Raw genomic sequence first — 22277 nt, 5'->3', positions numbered from 1 at the left:
TCATGTTCCAAGCTGACAATTACAGAAGAGCATCTTGTTTAAAAGGTCACGCTTCAGGCTTTGTGGGGGTCCAGCCCCTCCCCAAGAAGAGACCAGATGAACTCCCTGCAAAACCCTCCAAAAGGGGCACAGCCAACTTTCAGCACCCCCACCCCCACATTTCTTATATAACAGCAACAGCCTCGGACCAACAACAGGAGTGTCATTTTTTTTTTACTCAAGTGAAAAAGCACCTGGTGAAAAACGTCAAGTAAAGCCACACTGAGATCCCATTACCTAGACAGCAGATTGGCAAATGTTAAAAACCCAGGCACGCCCAAGCTCAGGCAGGCTGCTCAGTGGGGCTCACGTATACTGCTACTGGGAGATGCACCACCCCCGCCACACGTCACCAGCACACGTGGAGGTGCATCTGCCGCACATCCCCCCAAGGTCCACCTGCCCCTCCTCAGCCTCCAGATTTGGGCTTGTGCAAGGTTCGACCCAGGTTGTGCCAGTGGAGGGGACCCTTGGGGGACGATTTGGTCCCTGAGGGGCCCGGCCTCCTGTTCCCAGGCCCTGGGCTCCAGACCCAAGGATGCGGGGGGCACCCAGAAGGTTCTCCCCGCCTGTCCCCCAGCTCTTACCTGGAGAACAAACTTCACCCCAATGTGACCCATGATCCTTATTTATTTCTTCATAGACTCAGACATACCAAAAGCATGTTACTTGTTTATTCTTCTCCCAGTAGGACTCACCCCCTGGAGGACAGGGCCTCCAAAACATGGGGTCCCCATTGGGCAGCTGAGATGCTATGACCACAGCCAGCTGACGTAGGTAATCCATGTAACCCAGCACCCCACCTTCAACCAGAGCCTGTCAGCTTTGGGAGGGGGCGCAGACATCACCCTGCTGAACCTGGAGGCCCCATGCTTTCCGAGCACAACAGCCTGGTCTCCCTCCCACCTGCCTGGTCAGGCAGGACCTGAGCTCTCACCCCACCTCCCATGTCCCAGGGGAAGACATCGCCCCTCATTTTTAGATGGAAAAGCCCAGGCTCAGAGAGGTCGAGAGCTCTGCTGAGGGCCCACAGCACCCTGTTTCTGAGGCTCCTGTGACCTGCCTGACCTCCGTCTGCAGCCAGAAGGCTGGAGCCCAGAGGGGATGGGGTTTCCCCCAGAATAGTGGCAGTTTCTCTCCCCTCCCCCTCATCAGACACGCCCTGGGCTGGAGAGCCAGGCAGCCCCCCCATCTCCCCGAGTCGCGAGATGTTGCTTTGTTTCCTGGCACCCCTCCTCCCGGGGATTCTCTCTACCATGGGGTTCTGGGGGGCACGGAAGGCCCTTCCCTGTGCTGCTCCCCTCCTTCCTGAAACCCCATTTCTCCTTCCTTCACTGGCACGTGGGGAGATGTGCTGCCGATCACCCCAGTCTGTGCCCCTGTAGTGACTGTCCCCCCGAAGAGGGTCATGCACCCTTGCCCTGCGGGAACCAGTCTTGGCCACACGGCTTGTCCAGGAACAGGAGCCAGAGGCTGACTCACCTTCCCTTGGTCCCAGGACATGCTGTGTGGTCAGCAGTGACTCCTCCAGAGATGTCCTCCACATGTCTCTTCAGGGAGACCCTGCCATCCTCGCTGCTGGGAGGGCTGCGGGCAGGCCCCTCACCCTCCATCTCTAAGAGACAGGTGGGGCACCCCCGCTCACCAAGGCCAGGCCACCTCCTGGGCGTCCTATCCTGTAACTGATGACAGGAGGTTATGTGGGCCCCCCCAACCTCCCTCTGGGGGCCTCCCTGCTCCCAAACCCCGCGTGGGGTCGGCGGAGCCCTTAACTGCCTGGCAGCCCAGCTTCTCCCCCTGCCCGGTCCTGCCTCCCTCTCCACCCTCATAAAAGTCCCTGTGTGCTAGTCCCACCTGAGGATGGGTGTCCGAGGCTGACCCACAGCAGCTGGAGCCAGGCAGGGCCCCAGGTGGCCACTCTGGGGTGGAGTCTTGGATCTGAGCCCCCCGCACTGAGGGTAGGCAGCACGAGACTGCAGTGTGGCGGTCCAGCTGTGCTGGGGGAGCTGGTGGTGTGCTGGTCACTGCTGGCCTGTATCAGGGGGTGAGAAATTGGGGAGGATGGGGGCTTTGGGGCCCGGGAGTTCAGCAGCGATGGAAAACCCAGCGGAGGCACCAGTAACAGACAAGAAACTGGGAGCGATTCACCAGCAATTACAGGCTGAGAGTGAGTGCAGCTGGGCCTGCGGGGGCTCAGGGCAGAGAAAGCGGGTCCACTCGCCACGGCCAGGGCCCGGCTGGGAAGAAGAGGGGCCTCCCTCGGGGGGCTGACTCTGCTGAATCATGCTGCACACTGCTCTGCAGCAGGGACCTTGGCGTGTGTGCTCCGAGCACACCTCCACTCCGCCTGCACCCCGGGGGGTAGAGGATTCCCAGCCCCCTCCCTCTCTTCCAGTCTGTCGAGACATGTGATGTCGATCTGGTGGAGAAAGCAGGAGTTTTTCAGCTTGTGACCCCAGGAACTCTCTTGGAGTAGCCGAGAATGACTAGCAGGGTCTCATGGCTCCATGGCTGCAACTTTGCACAGGGGCCCGGCCTCGTCTCCCAAACGGGGGCACCATGCCAGTGGTTGGCTTCTCACTCAGGCTCTGGGCGGCTGACCTTCCGTGGCGTCCTGCGAAGCGCTGCCTCCCCAGCTGAGGCCACTTGTGCCTGAGTCCTGGGTGTCTGCTCTTCTGTCCGGCGGCTCCTGAGCTCGCCCAGCGGCAGGGCAGGCGGCTGGGGCAGGCACAGACCTCGATGCAGCCAGGATGGGGCCGCCTTGAACTCACTTCTCTTTCCGGTTGTCAAAAGGACAGGAAGGACCCTTTCTTTGTCTTATTGTTCCATTTTCTAAGAAGTCCCTTTGAATGAATTTTCCGACGCTTCTGTGGAATGTTTGTTATATTTTTATTTCCCAAGGACATCTGCTTATTCTCTGTTTCATATGAAAAGAACACAGTTCTTGTTTCACAAAAGCAGTATCTCCTTCCTGAGTTTCCTTAAACGTATAATTCCCTCCATTGTTAGCTGAGTAGCTTTGAACAACTTGTTTTGGTTTGCTTTTGTACTTTGGTTTCGAACTCTCCAGCACTTCCCGGGGACCCCCAACTCTTTCCTTCATATTTAAGAATAAATCCCTAGACCCTCCTACACTGTTGGTGGAAATGTAAATTGGTGCAGCCACCAATGGAAAACAGTTTGGAGGTTCCTCAGAAAACTGAAAATAGAGTTACCATATGATCCAGCAATCCCACTCCTGGGCATATACCCAGACAAAACTATAATTTGAAAAGATACATGCACCCCAAGTTTCACAGCAGCACTATTTACAATAGCCAAGACATGGAAACAACCTAGATGTCCGTCAACAGATGAGTGGATAAAGAACATGTGGTATGTGTACACACACACACACACACACACACACACACACACACAATGGAATATTACTCAGCCATAAAAAGGAATGACATAATGCCATTTGCAGCAACATGGCTGGACCTAGAGATGGTCATACTAAGGGAAGTGAGTCAGACAGAGAAAGACAGATATCATGATAACACTTGTATGTGGAATCTAAAATACAACACAAATGACCTCATCTATGAAACAGAAACAGACTCACAGACATAGAGAACAGGCTTGTGGTTGCCAAGGGGAGGGGGGATAGGGGAGGGGGAGTGGGAGTTTAGGGTTAGCAGATGCAAACTATTACATTTAGAATGGATAAACAACAAGGTCCTACTGTATACCATGGAGAACTATATTCAATATCCTCCAATAAACCATAATGGAAAAGAATATGAAGAAGAATGTATATATATATGTACAACTGAATCACTGTGCTGTACAGCAGAAATTGACACAACATTGTAAATCAACTATACTTCAAGAAAAAAAAAACAGAGTAAGGGAGTTCCCTGGTGGTCCAGTGGTTAGGACTTGGTGCTTTCACTACCATGGCCCTGGGTTCAGTTTCTGGTCGGGGAACTAAGATCCTGCAAGCTGCACAGCTTGGTGGAAAAAAAAAAAGAAGAAAAAAAGAAGAAATCCTTTTGTTTTAAAGGTGGTTTATGCCCAAAGCTCCCAGAACAGCCAAGTGTACTTTCCTAATGGACAGGAACAACCATGTTTATCAAAAGTTCAATAAAAGTGAGGCTCTCGAGTGCTGATTTGAATGTCACCCTCATTGGGCTTGTTGACTATTTGGTTTTATTATAAGATGACTAGGTAAGAAACTGCGCTTCCCAGATGCCATTCCCGTGTTTGTTGGTCTTTTCTCAGCCCCACGGTCACCTAGGGATGGGTCCTCCAGCCTTCTCCTGGGGACGTGACCCCGGGTGCGGGGTGGGGGAAGGGGGCTGTGGTCCTGCCCTCCTAATTCTTTTATTTTTTATTTTTTTTTGGCTGCTCTGTACAGCATGTGGGATTGACCCCTGCGTTGGGAACATGGAGTCTTAACCACTGGACGGCCAGGGAACCACCCCCACCCCTGATCTCCTAATCCTTCTGTGTTCAGCCTCATGCCTCTCTGCCACCCTCCTCCATGCTGGGTGGTCCTCAGTCCTGAGTCTGGTTCGCTTTCTGCCAAGAATAAATCTGGGCCTGTATCCTGGGTGGGGGTGGGGAGGAGGTCAACTCATCATGACCCCTCCGCCCCACCCCCCACAACACCGAGGAGGCTCTGAAGCTCTGCGACCAGACTTTCAAACAACCTCCCTGTTTGAAAGACCCTGTGTGGACACTGTCTTTCCAGCCCCCTCGCCCAGGTCCCTCGGGGACACGGTGGCTCCTTCACTGGATGTCCTCCTAGCAGAGCAAAGGGGCTTCAACCCACCAGCAAAGCAGGCTGTGCTCCCCCGGCTCCACTTTCCATCTCCTCCATCTGCTGTCCCAACCAATACGGATGCTGTGGCCTCTTTCTTTGCCGCCTGAGTCAATGCCGTTCAAATGTTTTTATTTATTTTGGCTCCACCAGGTCTTAGCAGCGGCATACGGGATCTAGTTCCCTGACCAGGGATCAAACCCGGGCCTCCTGCATTGGGAGCTCAGAGTCTTAACCACTGCAACACCAGGGAAGTCCCTCAACGCCCTTTATCTGCAGCTGTTTTGCCATCTCTGTGGCTGGGGTTTAGGGGGTGGGTGCGGAGAGCCGGTGGGTCCACTACTGTGTTTCTGGAAGGCCCTAGTCTTCACCGTGACAACATTGTGACACTGGCCGCCCCGTGCTCTGCTTTGTGGCCTCTGTGGATGTCCTCCCCTCTGTTTGCTCCGCACGAACTTGGGACTCACTTTGACATTCATGAAAAGGACCAAATTTGCCGTTCATGTCACATTGGGGTTTTGAAGAGTTGACGTTTGATGACGGTAACCTTGAATGACATTTTGTTTTCCTTCTCAGGAGAGTTTTGTAATCGTCATGGACTCGTGAACGTTCCTCATGAAGATATCGGGGGGGGCGCATATGCTGCTGTAAACCGAGTCTGTACCCTTACAGCCCCCTGCTCAGCTGTCACTGGGAGACAAGAGTTTCTTCTTTCTCTACTTATTTGTGTTTAAACCATTTATCTTCCTTCTCCACACTTTAAGAAACTTAATTAAAAAAACCTCTTCAGTCGAGGCTTTGGCTTTTCCAGGAAGAAAATCGTATTATTTGCCAATAATAGTCGTGAGACTTTTTCCCATGACCCTCAGACTTCTTATTTCTGGTTCTGGCAGATCAGCTGGTCACGTTCAGATGCTGCCTTTGTCCCCGAGGACCTCTCAGGGGGCTCCTCTCAGAAGCCGTGGCCACTGGCCCAGCTGTCTCTCCCCAGCTCCGCCCCGGCTGGTTTCGGCCCGGCCTGGGGCTGGGGGTGCGGGAATTCTGACCCTGGAGCCCTGCGGCTTCTTGCTGTCACCTCTGTGACGCGTCCCGTCAGCTGGGCCCTGGGAACCGGCCCCAAACCCACTTCCACTGCAGCGGGTGAGTGGACGACGGAGGGGTGGTGGTGGAGGAGGCCCCTCTCCCACAGAGAGGCTGTGTGCCAGGGCCTGCAGGACCCTGCCCTCTAGCACTGAGACTCCCCCTTCCTGCCGGGGGCACTTTTTTTTTTCTTTTCTTTTTTTGGCTGTGTGGGGTCTTCGTGGGCTTTCTCTAGTTGTGGCAAGTGGGGGTTACTCTTCGTTTCCGTGTGCAGGCTTCTCAGTGCGGTGGTTTCTCTTGTTGTGGAGCACGGGCTCTAGGCACGCGGGCTTCAGTAGTTGCGGCCCTTGGGTCCTAGGGTGCACCGGCTTCAGTAGTTGTCGTGTGCAGGCTCTGTAGTTGTGGCGCACGGGCATGTGGGATATTCCTGGCCCCGGGCGCGAACCTGCGTGCCCTGCATTGGCAGGCACATTCTTAACCACTGCACCACCAGGGACGTGCCCCCCCCCCCCCCCCCCCCAGCCACTTTGGATCATGGTTGTTTCCTGAGTATCTCCTGGGATTCTGCACTCCCCTCCCTGAGTAACCAGGATCTCAGCAAGGATGACGGTGACTCTGGCCCAAGAGGGAATGACGGGTCTCTGGAGACCCAAGCTTGCTGAGTGCAAGCGCTGTACCTGGAAGGAAGCTGGCTCCAGGTAGGCGTGGTGAGTTATTGGGGGGGCTGCAGTTGCCCCAGCTTTCCTGGAGTGACTGCCTACCTGTGCTGGGGCCACCGGTGTGGCCACTCACCCACTCAGCCCTGGGCAGGAAGCAGGGGTCTGCCAGGCACGAGCTAAAGGCGGGACCCTCCAGGGAGTTCAGGGGGACCTGAGGCTCTTCACCTCACCTGGCGTTCTCCTCCACTCCCTGCCCTGAGACCCTCCTGCCTGGCCCCGCCCTCAGCTGAGAGGGAGAGACCAGGCCAGACTGTGCTTTGAAGTGGGGCTTGGGTTGGGGGGCACCCAGGACCCCTGCCTCCCTCTATAGCTCATTAAACACATGAAAAGCAGACTCTGGGCTATGTCCTTACCTATGGTGTGGCCAAGGTGGCTGGTGGATGGGATCTTCCTGGCGAGGGCACCAAGGTTAGGGAAGGTGGTGGGGGGCTTAAGACAGCAGGAAGGTATCCTCACAGTCTGCAGGCCAGGAGTCCAAATCAAGGTGTTCACAGTCTCTGCAGAGGATGCTTCCAGCTTCCAGTGATGCTGGCATCCTGGGCTGGTGGCCGCGTCACTCCAACCTCTGCCTCTGCCGTCACACGGCTGTGTCCTCTGTGTGTCTCCCAGCATTCCCATCTCTTCTTACAAGGACACCCACCACTCACTCCAGTCTAACCTGGAGGTACAGAGGCTGTGTCAGTCAAATACTTAGGGGTCCCAAGCCAGGGTGTGGGCAACACTGCCTTCAAAATAGCAGGCAGACGGCGGCATCCTGCAGCTTTTGCCGTGGGGAGAGAAGCACACTGGCCATTGGCCATTGCAGCGTGGGCAAGATGGGCCTGAGGGAAAGTGGTCTTGGTGGAGAGGTGGGGGCCGTGCCTCTTACCAGAGCTGATTTAGCCACTGTTGCCACCGATGTCCCACCTCCCAGCAACGGGCACCAGTGCCAAACCCTGGATGGTACAATTCTGCCCTGTGGACAGTGGCCCATGTCAGCCCCTTCCACCCCTGGAGGGGCCAGAGGTTTGTTCTGACAGGAATGGACATGTCCGAGTATGATTTTGCAGAAACTTGGCTGGCACCACAATCTGAGAGCATATAATGTGGCTTCAGTGCATGGGCCCACTCTGTAGTTTAGGAGGTGAGAGAGAGGGCCCACGGCCGGGTGCCTGCTGGTCACACCCTGGGAGCTGCTGGCCTGATGGCACCATGGGGTGGCCTATAGCGCCTGCTCGGCGGCTATGTGTCATGGGTCGGGCCACCCTCCAGGACAAAGCCCAGGCAGAGGGACTTCCCTGGTGACGCTAGTGGTTCAAAATCCACCTGCCAATGCAGGGGACACGGTTTCGAGCCCTGGTCTGGGAAGATCCCACATGCCACGGAGCAACTAAGCCCGTGAGCCACGACTACTGAGCCCTTGTGCCACAACTATTGAAGCTCACGCGCCTAGAGTCCATGCTTGGAAAAAAGAGAAGCCACTGCAATGAGAAGCCTGTGCACCACAATGAAGAGTCGCCCCTGCTCTCCACAACTAGAGAAAGCCTGCGCACAGCAACAACGTCCAACACAGCCAATAAATAAATAAATAAGTTTATTTAAAAAAAAAAAAAAAGCCCAGGCAGAATCGCAGGCCTTCTCTGGAGCTGTGTCTCCAACAGTGGGAATCAGGGTATGGGGGCCACGGGGGGAGCAGGGGTTCACCCACCATCACTCTCAGTGGGGGTCTTGTGCTCCCAGTGACCCCAAATCTGGACTCTGCAAGGTCAGAGGTCATGGTCCCTCAAAGGGTCCCACTTTCACCAGGGTATCTTGAAATCAAAGTCATGGCCGATGCCTGGCTGTGCCAAGGTGTGTGGCCAGGGGCCAGCAGGCAGGAAGAAGTGGCACTGTCTTGGTAGGGACAATGGTGCCGACCACCAGGAGAAGGGCTGCTATGTCACGATGGGGGGCAGGGGACTTGAAGAGCACTCTCCTGGTGCCCCCGCAACAATTGTGATGGCACGGGGACATGCAGCCACCTGGCCGGAGACGTCCACCTGACCAGACACAGCTCAGACCCCCGGGGATCAGGGTCGGGGCCGTGCCACCAGGCGAGTCGGCAGGTCATAGCCGGGGGGAGTCTAGTGGATGGTGGAGGGGCCCTGGCAGCCCCCAATGTGGCTGCAGCGGCTCCCAGCTGTCCTGGAAAGAGAGGTCCCCACTGTCCAGCAGCTGTGGACTGTGCTGCACAGAGTGTGTTGCCATGTGCCCCTTCTGGGCAATCCTCACTGATTGGTGTCTGGGCGGCGGGCAACTCCTTCGTGGCTGCCTCACCCCAGTCGGCCCTTCCTGGCTGGCCCAGCATGGGGTAAGGGGCGGCATTTTGTCCCCGTGAGGGCCGCATGCACACCCCAGACCTCCCCCTGGGTGGTGGTCAGCTCTGCATGCCCTTTGGCTTCTCCCTTGGCCCAGTCTGGCTCCATTCACCTGCCTTTCATGGCCTGTCCCTGGCTCATTCCCTGCGGGTCACACTGTCTCAGTGACAGCTTCCGAGAGTCCCACCTGCAGAGCAGACCGGTGCCGAGTGCCTCAGCTGGTGGCCGTGAGGGCAGCCCGGGCCATGGGCCAGTCAGACGGCAGTGGTGAGGGTGGTGGCCTGCCATGTTCTAGTCAGGCGGTGGCTGCTCCAGCTGCCTCGCCAAGTGCAGTGGTGTCAGGGGCTGCCCCGTGGCTCGGGTGGCCCTGCCCCTGGTGTCTGCTGCTCCTCAACCTGCCAGCCTGGGCTGGCGCTCCAGGGCTTCTTGCAGGAAACCTGCGGACCCTTCACATATTTTGGGGCTGTTTCCACGGGCCTGCTTGTGTGCTGGCGGCTGAGATTTGCGCAGCCTCAGTGTGGATGCTGCTGGCAGAGCAGGGGCAGTTCTGGCTGGACTGGACGAGGGCCTGGCAGGAGGGCCTCCTCAGTGACTGTTGATCAACGCACCGACCTCTGTCCCCATGGGACCCGAGAAAGGAGACGCTTCACAGCCTCCTGGTCCCCCCACCCAGGGAGCAAAGGGGTTCAGCGCGGCTGGCGGGGAGCGAGGGGGGCACCCACTGGACGAGGACACCCCCACTTGGCCTTGCTTTTCCATCCCCGCCCGGGGTCCCGGCCCTCCCCCCACAGATGCTGTGGCTGCTGTTCCTGACCCTCCCAGGCCTGGGGGGCTCCGTGCCCGTGTCCCCGGGTGAGTCCTGACTCCCTGTCCCTGTCCCCTGCCCCGGCCGCGCAGAACCCTCAGCACCAGCTCAGGGGGGATCCCCTGGGAGGGACTGAGTGTGAGAGGCTGTGCTGGGGTCCCTGATGGCGCCCCCGCCTTGGCTTCCCAGGTCCTGACCCAGGGAGGGAGCAGGATGGCACCGTGGGGGTGCACGACGCCCCCGCCGGCCAGTGGCCTTGGCAGGTCAGCCTCCGACTGTATAGTAAGGAGCGTGAGCGGTGGCAGCACCTGTGCGGGGGCTCCCTCGTCCGCCCCCAGTGGGTGCTGACCGCTGCCCACTGCACGGGAAGGTGAGTCAGCCCACTGCCCTCTGGGCCCAGGGGGAGCGGGGGTGGGGGACACATGGGGTGGAGGGGAGTGGGCAGGGGGCTGGGCGCTGGGCTGCAAGGAAAGCCACGGCTCAGCCAGCGGCCAGCCCAGTTCCTTCTGTGGGGCGAGCCCAGACCTGCCCCCCAGGCACCTCTGAGAACCTCTGCCCCCCTCTCCCCAAGGGAAAACTTGCAGGCTTCTGAAGTCAGGGTCCAAGTCGGGCAGCTGAGACTCTATGACCATGACCAGCTGACAAAGGTGAAGGAGATCATCCGACACCCCAAGTTCAACTACAGCCTGTCTGCTAAGGGGGGCGCGGACATCGCCCTGCTGAGACTGGAGGCCCCCGTGACACTCTCTTATCATGTCTGAGTGGTCTCTCTCCCGCCTGCCTCGCTGAGGGTCCCCGAGGGGAAGCTGTGTTGGGTGACCGGCTGGGGCTACGTCAGACTTGGTGGTAAGGCCCTGGAGACTGGTGGGCGTGTGCGGAGATGCAGGGTAGCCTGCCAGACGTGTGCTTGTGGCTTTGCTGAAAATGCTTTATTCTCTGTGGTTTGGGGGAATCCCCTCCTTGTTTATTATGGTAAAATATACCTAAGAAAAATTTTACCGTTTGATGATTTTTAACTGTATACCTCGGTGGCATGAATTACATTCACATGGTTGTACAACCATCACCACCATCTGTCACCAGAACGTCCTCCAAACAGAAGCTCTGTTCCCATTAAGCGCTCCCTCCCCGTCCCCTAGCGACCACCATCTACTTTCTGTCTCTGTGGATTTGCCTGTTCTGCATGCTTCATATAAATAGAATCATACCATGTGGGGTCTTTTGTGTCTGGCTTCTCTCACTGTGCATGTTTTTAAGGCTCATCCACATCGTAGCAAGTGTCAGTGCTTCATTCCTTTTTTAGGGCTGAATAATATTCCACTGTATGGATGGACCGCATTCTGTTGATGGACACCTGAGTGTTTTCCATTTTTTGGTTCCTGTGAATCTCGCTGCTGTGAGCCTGAAGCTACCAGCACCTGTTAGAGCAATTGTTTTCAATTCTTCTGGGTCATATGCTAATTCTATGTTTGATCTTTTGAGGGGAAATCCCCTTTGAGCCTGAATGTGCATAGCGCTGGGGTCTCCGCTGGGCAGCTTCGTGTACACTGTGGACACTGGGGACTCTGGGCCTTTATTCTCTGCCAGGCCCTGACAGGCACTCCTCTGGTTCTCATGGGGTCCTCATCATAACTTCTGGGTGGTGTGTGGACCTTGACTGTCCTCCTTCAGATGAACAAACCTGGGATCAAGAAGCTAGGATCCACTCCTCGGTGTATATCCAGAGAAAACCATAATTCGGAAAGACACACGCACTCCAACGTTCAGTGCAGCACTATTTACAATAACCAAGACATGGAAGCAACCTAAATATCCATCAACAGATGAATGGATAAAGAACATGTGTGGTACATAAACACAGTGGAATACTACTCAGCCATAAAAAAGATGGAAATAATGCCATTTGCAGCAACATGGCTGGACCTAGACATTGTCATACTGAGTGAAATAAGTCAGACAAAGACAAATATCGTGTTATCGCTTATATGTGGAATCTTAAAAAATGGTGCAAATGAACCTATTTACAAAACAGAAATAGAGTGAGTCACAGATGTAGAAAACAAACTTATGGTTACCAAGAGAGAAAGGGCTGGGGAGGGTTAAATTGGGAGATTGGAATTGACACATACACACTACTAGATCACTAATAAGAACCCACTGTATAGCACAGGGAATCCTATTCAATACTCTGTAATGACCTATATGGGAAAAGAATCTAAAAAAAGTGGATATGTGTATACGTATAAATGATTCACTTTGCTGTATACCTGAAATGAACACAACATTGTAAATCAACTCTACTCCAATTAAAAAAGTAATTTTTTTTTAACTGTACACCTCGGTGGCATGAATTACATGCTGGGGCCTGCTGTGGTCTCAGGTGTCAGAAGGTGAAAATTTGGTTCAGAGCACTTCTTTAGGACAAGACCTTGATCCATCCCTTTTCCAGGGAAAAAGAATTGGGTGTCCTGTCCTTAGGCTTATGGAGCCCAGAGTCTAGTTGATGGAGTTCTGGAGCTGGATGGGTTTAGTGGCTGCGGGGAAGCTGAGTCCCAGGCCCGGGGTGGCTGGTTCCAGAAGCCAGGGTCAGTCCCGTGCCCTCTGCGGACCCAGGGCAGCCCCATCCCCGCTGGAGCAGAATGAATACCTGCCCTCACTCAGCCCCTCCCCGCAGCACCACTGCCCCCGCCCTACCACCTGCAGGAGGTGGAGGTGCCCATCGTGGGGAACGAGGTCTGTAACCGGCGCGATCAGAACTCCTCTGCTGACTCTGCCAACACCACCGACCAGATCATCAAGGAGGACATGCTGTGTGCAGGGAGCGAGGGCCGGGACTCCTGCCAGGTGGGACCCCAGGCCCGCCCCATCCTCCGGCTCCTCCCGGCCTGTGAAGCTCCATTGCAGGGATGCGTGGAGGTGCTCGCTGAGTGCTGTCTCTCCCGCAGGGTGACTCCGGGGGCCCCCTGGTGTGCAGCTGGAATGGGACCTGGGTCCAGGTGGGGGTCGTGAGCTGGGGAGACGTCTGTGGCCATCGCTACTTCCCTGGGGTCTACGCCCAGGTGACGAGCTTTCTGTCCTGGATCCACCAGCATGTCCCCCAGACTGTAGATGGGGCCGGGGTGGGGTCTGCATGATGGGGAGATGGCTAACCTTCCCTGCCGACACCCTGCTTCTTCCCCAATGCCAGCCTTGTCCTCCCAAACCTCCCCTTCACCTCACTGTCTGAGACCCTCCTGCCCTCCTGGCCACCTTGTTTGGGGAGGGAGAGACAGGAAGAAGCTCTGAGTGTTGGTGTCTCTCAGCAGTGGGGTGGCCCACGGCCTGCTGCTCACCCTCTGTTTCCCATTAAATGTGGAAAAGGCAGCTCCTGGCCGTGGTTTGGGACAGTGGCGTGGAGGCATCGTGGTGTTGGCTGGGGGAGCAGTGGGGAGGCCTCCCTGAGGGATCCCTGGGCTCTGGCATCAGGCTGGGTCCCCACGTCTGGTGTGGGGATGTTTTCCTAGGAAGCTTTCTGGGAGCTCGGGTGGGTAACCTTGCCCCAGTGTCTGTACCTTTCCACCGGGAATGGCCTCAAGTTTGTTCTGATCACACCCCCCGCCCCAGCACCCCGGTAATGCTGATTCAAGGATACTTACCCCCAAGACAGGGGGTCTAGAGCGGGTAGGAGAGGTTTTAACCCAGAAGGTGGAAAGGTGACCCTGAATCCTGTCCCACCTGTGCATGTTTCAGGGATGCAAGGTGAGTGTGCACTTCACCCCTGCCTGGTTGAGGTTGGAGCTGCAGGTGATGGTGGGTCCACCCCACCTGGGACCGGCCATCCTGTGAGCCCCTTTCACCTGCCCTCATTTCTCTCCCTGAGGCTGAGGACTCAGCTGTGGAAAGTCAGTCCCACCTGGGGCCTGGAGGGGCCTGGGAACACACGGATCTTCCTCTGTTCTGCAGCATCTACAAGCTTGGGGTCCGGGAGAATGTGGGTCCCTGGCCACGGCGAGGTCCACTCTGGAGAAGCTAGGATGCCCCCTCCTCCTCCTCCACCCCTTTGTCCAGGCCTGGGTCCTGGGGGCAGGAAGCCACCCAGCGTGTGCCCCAGCGACACCAGGCCCGAGGCTCAGGGCACTGCGTGCTGGGTTCTTCGGGGCCAGGGTTGTGACAAGGAGGGGGGTCTGGGGTAAGGAGCTGCCCCCTCCATGAAGTGGGGGCATGGTTCCCCAAACAGACAGAGTGAGGCCCTCCCAGGCCTGGAGGGCCCCCGTGGCACCTTCAAACTACAGGGAAAGACCCCATTAGACTGTGGAGGCCCTGTAACCACGGCGGGCAGCCTCGGACCTGGCTGGACAGTGGGTGGAGACCACCACTGTTGGGAGCAGGCAGTTCCCAGGGGGAAAAGGCACCGTGACATTGGTCCCCAGAGGCCAGGAGCTGAACCCCTCTCTGATACAGCACTCCGGGGGGTCTGGTCCCCGGCAAAGGCCCGGCAGGGACTGGCTGGCTAAGGCTGGGCTGGGCCACCCTTAACCAGCCCAGCACTGGGCACTGCTCCAGGAGCTGCTCTGCAGGTACCACTGCAGGCTGCAGAAGCTACCTGCTGCCCGCCCGCCCCTGGGTGCCCCCCCCAGCAAAGGACCTTCTAGGATAGGCCTGACAGTTGAGCCAGGTTCCCTGCAGTTCCCCTTGGGGCCATTCAGGGCAGCTAAGCGATCACTCTCCCGAGGAAGGGGGAGGGGCAGGCTGCCCGGAGTCAAATCAATCCGACCGGAAGTGGGAGGAAACACGACCCCAGCACAGCTCCCTGATAGGTCCTGATGCTAATAGGTGGAGTCCTCCCTCCCTGTTCTTTGGAAGTATCCGTGCTATCGCTCGCCCAAAGGAATTCTGTATTACTTTTAGGAAATCTCTTTAAAGTCAATGAAAGCAATCCAGTTGGGATTTACATTGGAATCACTTTGAATCTGCAGGTCACTTGAAGAAAGATGAACATCTCCATGATATGTTGTCCTGTTCAAGACCAAGGTCTATCTCTCCATCAATTTAGGTCTATTCAGAAACATCCAAATAGGACACCCATGTTCACAGCAGCACTATTCACAATAGCTAAAAGGTGAAGGTAACCCAAGTGTCCACTGACGGATGAGTGGATAAGCAAAACGTGGTCCATACGTACAGTGGAACATTATTCAGGTTAAAAAGGAAGGAAATTGGGACACAGGCTACAACACGGGTGAACCTTGAGGACATTATGCTGAGTGAAATAAGCCAGTCACAAAAGCACAAACACTGTACAATCCCACTTCTAATCCACAGAGACAGCATCTGGGGGAAAGAGATGGGGAGTTAGTGTTTAATGGGAACAGAGTTTTAGTTACAAGATGAAGAGAGTTCTAGAGAGGATGGTGGGGATGTTTGCACAACAATATGAATGTATTTAATACCACTGACCTGTACGTTTAAAGTGTTTAAGATGATAAATTAATGTGTATTTTACCACAATAAAAACTTAGAAAAATCCTAAGAATGTATTATAGTTTCTCTTTTTAGAATTCTTGTACGCCTTTTAACAGATTTATTCCTAGAGACTCTGAAAATGTTTTCTCATTAGATTTTCTAGCTATTTGCTCATAGCATATAAAAATGCAACACTTTTTTTGCCCTCTTTTCATTACACTTCTTGGGACTTCCAATACCATGGTAAATAAATGTGGGGGTAGTATTCCTTTCCTTGGCTTATTTTTGTTTGTTTTATAGAGGATACTTCTAATCATTATCCACTTAGAGTAATGTTTCCTCTAGGTTTTTATTTTTATAAATGTGCTTTACGAGGTAAAGGCAATTTCTTCTAACGCTTGTGACTAAGAGATTTATTCTTCTACCTAACAAATTGAATGATTTTTTGTGCTTCTTGAGATGATCATATGATTTCTCTGTTTTAGTCTGTCCACGTGGTGGGTTACACGCATGGACTATTATTAGTAAGCCAGACGAATTCCTGCACACACCCAGCCTGGTCACATTGTCTGTGCTTCCAGGTGGGTACGACTTGTTAATTTTTATTTTTTTATTTTTTAAATAAATAAATTTATTTGTTTATTTATTGGCTGTATGGTGCTGCACACAGCCTTTCTCTAGGTGCATCGAGTGGGGGTTACTCTTCATTGAAATGCATGGGCTTCTCATTGAAGTGGTTTCTCTTGTTGCAGAGCACAGGCTCCAGGCGTGCGGGCTACAGTAGTTGCGGCACGTGGACTCAGTAGTTGTGGCGCATGGGCTTCGTTGCTCTGCAGCATGTGGGATCTTCTCAGACCAGGGATTGAACCGTGTCCCCTGCATTGGCAGGCGGATTCTTAACCACTGTGCTACCAGTGAAATCCTGACTTGTTACTTTTTAGAACTTTGTTGATGTTTACATTTTCCTTTTCTATTATGATTTTGCTCTGGTGTTGACTTCAGTCTTATGGTGATCTTTTAGAATAGGATGTGTAAGATTTCCTCTTTCCCTACTTTTGGGGAAGACTTTGTATAAACTGGGCTGATCAATTGCTTGAAATTTTGGTGGGATTGTCTTTAAAATATCTGTGCCTGGAGCGTTTATTTTTCCCTTAAGATTTTTTTTATGGTCCCATCTTCATGATTATTTCCACAAATTGTTGTTTCCGTGATCTCTCTATAGGGTCTGGTTTATTGAGATGTAAGAGACATCCAGTAAAATTCGTGCACTTTAGGGTATAGATCTATGAGCTCTGACAGATGCATCACCGCAATGAAGGTGTAGAACAAAGACCTCACTCTGAGAAATCCCCGTGTGCCCCTTGGCAGCCACCTTGCTCCCAGCCCCAGCATCTGGCCTTTGGGCTGCAACCACTGTCCAACCCTCTCCACTGCAGGGATGCACTGCTCTTTGCTTACCTGTCATTTATTTTTACTTGAAGTTTCTTGCTTTCTTTATCACCTGAATTTACCTGTTCAGGGCATTGGTGTTGTTTCTGGGTTTTGGTGATTATGCATAAGGCCAACCTGAACCTTTTATACAGGTTTTCGTGAAAATGTGCTTCTGTTTCCCTTCTTCATGGAAAGCCTGTGTTTAACTTCATCCTCACTAGCCCTTGGCTTTGTCAATGGCATTAAAATGCCATTTTAATAGGTTTGCCTTTTCCTAGGGACTAAGGCTGTGGAGCGCTTTCATGTGCTTATTTGCCATCCTCATAGCTTCTCTTGTAAACTGTTTACATCTTTTGAACAATTTCTCTAATTGGGTTTTGTTTTCTCACGATGGTATTTGGGGGATTCTTCATATGTTCTGGATACGAGTATTTTATGCTTTGCAATTATTTTCTTGCTGTGACTCCTCATCTCACTTCCCTAGGAGTGTTTTTTGAGGAACATAGGTTTTAAATTGTGGTGAAACCCAATGTATCTCAAATTTTCTTTTTACGAATCATGTTGTCCTTTGGCTCATATTTGCCTTTAGTATCTTTTTCCATCCTTTTACTTTCCACATTTGCTTCTCTCTTGTAAACAGTGTACATCCAGATGTGTTTCTGGTACTCACCTTCAATAGTGGTATTTTAACTGGTGACCTCTTTGTCCTTGTATTTATACAGTCACTGACATACCCAGACTGGTTTCTACCCCCTTAATTTATTAATTTACATTGTTCCAATATTTCTGTGTCTCTTCCTCCTCCCCTTTCTTCTAGAACAGATGTCTGTATGTAACCTCAACAAGGGAAGACATTTATCAGCCGCTCTTATCTCCTGGTCTCATGTGCCCTGAATATGTCATCTTGATATCATCTAGGCTGTTAATTCCGCGGGGGTTATCATGGCTCTATCTTCTCTTTCACTTTGATACCATCTACTTTAGAAAGATAGCAGAAGGCTTGATGATGAAAGTTGATTTCCTTTGCTGACTATATCTCTTGGGACATTTTCTTTTTATTAGAGCTTTATTGAAACCTGTTCACAGGTGTGGGATGTGGTGTTTCTGAGAATATGCTTACTTCCCCCTCTCCTTAAATGGCCATTCACTTGCTTCTAAAAGGTTTTCTTCACCACTCTGAAAGATTACTTAATTGTCAACTTGAATCTACTGTTGCTGTCAAATGATCTGATACAACATCTGCTTTGTGTTTTTTCAAGTGATCTGTGACTTCTCAGAATATTAGACACATTTGGGGTCCTGATCCCCCTGCCAGATTCACCCGGCCCAGCCCTGCCCCTGCAGGACGCTGCCTGTGGTGTTGTTTTCGGTTCTGCCCTGAGATGAAGATTCAGGGGAGGCACTGTGTGGAAAGGAAGAGAACTGTGGCGGGGAGGGGACAATGGCTGGTGATGTGTGTATGGAGAGTGTTCCCACTGTGGGAACCAAGGCTCTTCAGGAGCCAGGAGAACATATGGCTCCGAGTCATCCCTCCTGAGGGACCAGGGAGCTGGCCCGTCAGTGGGTGGACCTGCCCGACATCCGGTCCTGCTGTGCAGGTGCTGGAAGGAGAGCTGGCTGTGCTGACGGCAGGGCCAGGGTGTGAGCATCTCTGTTGGGACAAGTATTCCCCTGTGGACTACGTGGCTGATGTGGGGCTCCGTCCTTGAGGATGGAGAAGAAGGCAGGTCATGTGCCTGTGGTCTCACTGGACATATTTGATGAGAGCCGAGTTTTGAGCTGGTTCCTATTGTCTGGATGGGATTTATGGTGGAGAACAGGGATCTGAGGTCCTTTCAGGCTGAGGGCAGGGTGAGGATAGGATGCTGGGGGGACAGGGGCTCCAAGCCCAGGCCACATGCTGCCATGTGCTGCCGTGAACAGGCCACGAGTCTCAGTCACAGAGACGGACCACAAATACCGAGGTGGCTTCGCAGAATAAGGGATGGAAAGTGAGCATTTGAAAACTGTTCCCTCAGCCTCGTCCCCAGGAAGTGCTCTTTAAAGCATCCAGAGGGGGCCATTTTGCACCCTAAATGAGCAAAGATTAAGAAGATAGTACATGGAGGTGGGAGGACAAGGGATGCAGAAACTCTCAGGCTGATGGCAGGTCCTACCGCTCTGCAGGGCGTGTGCCGGAGGGCATGCAGCTCAGGAGCCAGGCCTTTGGGGTGTAAGGTGGGAAAGTTGCCCTGCCAACACTTGATTCAAATGGAAACACTCTGTGTGTGTTCATGGCAGCAGAATCTGGACACAACTGCCAAGCTCTTCAGCTTGAGATGAGTGACTGAGTTGGGGGTGGCCCTGTCGCCACCGAGGCTACCGCAGGCCAACACGGGAAGCAGTGACGCTAGTGTCACTGCAGATGCAGAGGGGCACGAATGGGGGATGGTGATGGACACCTGGATACTGCAGCGTCTCCCACTGAAAACACCAAGTGAGGGGGCCGTGCTCCTTGCAGTGAGGGCGCCAACTGGCTCCTCTGCAGCACAGTCAAGGCAGAGATGCCCGGTTAGATGGCCATCACCACAAAGTCTACAGACAGCAAACACTGGAGAGGCTGTGGAGAAAACGGAAACTTGCTACCCTGTTGGTAGGAATGTAAACTGGTGCAGCCACTGTGGAGAACAGTATGGAGGTTCCTTAAACAACTAAAAATAAAGTTACCATATGATCCAGGAATCCCACTCCTGGGCATATATCCAATTAGAGAAAACTCTAATTGGAAAAGATACACACATCCCAATCTTCGTAGAAGCGCTATTTACAATAGCCAAGGCATGGAAGAAACCTGAATGTCTATCAGCAGATGAATGGATGAGGAAGACGTGGTGTATATACAATGGAATACTGCTCAACTATAAAAAAGAATGAAATAATGTCATTTGCAGCAACATGGATGGATTTAGAGATTATCATACTAAGTGAAGTGAGAGAAAGAAAAATATATGCTATCACATATGTAGAATCAAAAATATTGTACAAATGAATTTATTTATAAAACAGAAACAGACTCACAGACTTAGAAAACAAACTAATGGTTACCAAAGGGGAAAGGGGAGGGGAAGGATAAATTTGAAGTTTGGGATTAACAGATACACACCACTGTGTATAAAATAGATGAACAACAAGGTCCTAATATATAGCACAGGGAACTGCATTCACCATCTTTTTTTAAAAAAATTATTTATGTATTCATTTATTGGCTGTGTTGCATCTTCGTTGCTGCCCGTGGGCTTTCTCTAGTTGTGGCAAGTCTATGGCCATAGCACCCTGAACGCGCCCGATCTCGTCTAGTTGTGGCAAGCGCGGGCTACTCTTCTAGTTGTGATGCATGGGCTTCTCATTGCGGTGGCTTCTCTTGTTGTGGAGCATGCGCTCTAGGCACGTGGGCTTCAGTAGTTGCGGCACACAGGCTCAATAGTTGTGGCGCACGGGCTTAGTTGCTCTGCGGCATGTGGGATCTTCCTGGAGCAGGGATTGAACCCATGTCTCCTGCATTGGCAGGCAGATTCTTAACCACTGCACCACCTCGGGAGTCCCTATATTCACTGTCTTTTAAGAACCTATAATGGAAAAGAATATGAAAGAGAATATGCGTACACATATATATAACTGAATCCCTTTGCTGTATGCCTGAAACTAACACAACATTGTAAGTCAACTGTACTTCAATTTAGAAATTAAACAACAACAACAACAACAAAGTAAAGAGCCATTGCAGCAAGACGAGATTTCCTCAGGTGGACACTGCGGTATCCAGCATACTGTTCTCTCCCTGTGGAATTCTTCACAGAAAGCACCCAACAATTGTAAGTGTGTGTGTGTGTGTTCCAAGGACATATTAAAACTAAAATAAAACGCTCAATCCCCCTGTTGAAAATAAGGGGAGAGACCCCCTTTCCCTTTTCTCGGATCATTTGCTTAGAAGATGGGTAAAGACTCTCTCATCTGTGAAATGTGTACAAATACTTCTGAGGGCTAGATGGGCCTCTTGTCAGCACTGTGATCCCAGGGTGTCTTTCTCAAGGACCTGGGAGTCTCTACTTATGATGTGAGCATCCAGGCACTTCCCTGGTGGTCCCATGGGCAAGACTCTACATTCCCAATTCAGGGGGCCTGGGTTCAATCCCTGGTCAGGGAACTAGATCTCATATGCCACAACTAAAGGTCCCACGTGCCACAACTAAGACCTGCTGCAGCCAAATAAATAAATATTAAAAAAAAGATGTGAGCATCCAGAGGGTGGCGTCCATCCCCCAGCTTCTGGGAGCCCTGAGTTACAGAACTACTATAATGGAGCAGGACCGTCTGGGGCCTTCCCAGCACAGACCAACCCACCCATGTCCTCCACCTGCCTCTTGTCTGTAGAAAACCTTTACCCAAAGAGTAATTTTAATCAGAGAAATGAGAAAAATACAGAAACAAAGGAAAAATAATAATAGTTTAGCCATTAGACAAAGTCAAAGACCTTTAGTTCCTTCTCAACGGCTATAGATAATATTCTGAACCATATTCTTTGAGCTGTTTTGTAGATACTGAAACCCTCACCAAATGAAAAAAGCTAACTGTGGGAATTCCCTGACTGCCCAGTGGTTAGGACTCTGTGCTTCCACTGCAGGGAGCCAGAGTTTGCTGGCTGGTCAGGGAACAAAGGTCCTGCAAGCTGGATGGCAAAACCAGAAACAAAAAAAATAAAGTTAACTGCATGATAACCAGACTGTAGGCATGACGTAGCTGCTTCATCTTACATGATTCCAAGAACTGACTCAAATGGGAAAAGACTCAAATGGGAAAAAGCCACCGGGTGGTCTGCCCCAGCTGCCGGGTCTCCTCCCCAAATGCCTTGATGATGGGGAGGACCCGGTTTGCATTTCTAGCTATGTTCAGCTGCACCTGTCACAGTCCTGCCAGGCACCTGTGAGCACTGGGCCCAAGGCCTATTTTGGTGCCTTCTGCCCAGTTCTGGGGGCCTGTGAATGGCATCTGGCTATGGGGCCAGCCTGCTGGGCACCAGGGGTGCACAGCCAGGGCCTAAGGATGACCGAGATTGGGGAGCTCCCAGCACTTGAAAACCACGCTGCCAATCATGGCCTGGCTTTTTAGGACATGTGTGAGCAGAACAGAACCAGCCTAGGGGCCCCCGAATCTCTCCTCCTTCCCAGGGATGGGGGCTCCTTGGCTCAGCTGTGATGCAACCCCGGGCTGGGCTGGGGGCCTGGGGTCAGAGATATGGGTTGGGTAATGCCCACCGCACCCATCACCTAATCTCTTCTTGAGACACTATGTGGCGGCTGTAGGTAGCCCAGTGGAGCCCAGACCCCAGAGGGCCTTAGACACAACCTTCCTGGTTGCCTGGGACCCTAGGCCCTGACTGTCCCTCCCTTGGGGGACACAGGCACCGGCCATGAACCATAGACAGAGCAAAACATTGACAGGAACTCCCAAGACTTCAGAGCATCACAGCTCCTTCTGAGATGTCACAGCTCAGCCACAGCCTCACATTCCCCCGGGGTCTTCTTCCCAGTGCAGCGATGGGAAGCGGGGTGGGGGTTGGGGGTGGGAGTGTGGGTGTGGAG

At 52.9% G+C, this 22277-nt stretch overlaps 1 pseudogene; it reads left to right on the top strand.

The window, feature by feature from the left end:
- Positions 1-9772: 9772 nt before the first annotated feature.
- LOC130861032 (mastin-like) lies at positions 9773-18368 on the top strand (annotated as a pseudogene).
- Positions 18369-22277: the final 3909 nt, after the last annotated feature.

The sequence above is a fragment of the Hippopotamus amphibius genome, chromosome 9 (genome assembly GCF_030028045.1).
Source record: "Hippopotamus amphibius kiboko isolate mHipAmp2 chromosome 9, mHipAmp2.hap2, whole genome shotgun sequence".
In the NCBI taxonomy this organism is placed as follows: domain Eukaryota; kingdom Metazoa; phylum Chordata; class Mammalia; order Artiodactyla; family Hippopotamidae; genus Hippopotamus; species Hippopotamus amphibius.
The sequence above is the reverse complement of the archived record's forward strand: the minus strand, read 5'-3'. Positions and strand labels throughout refer to the sequence as shown.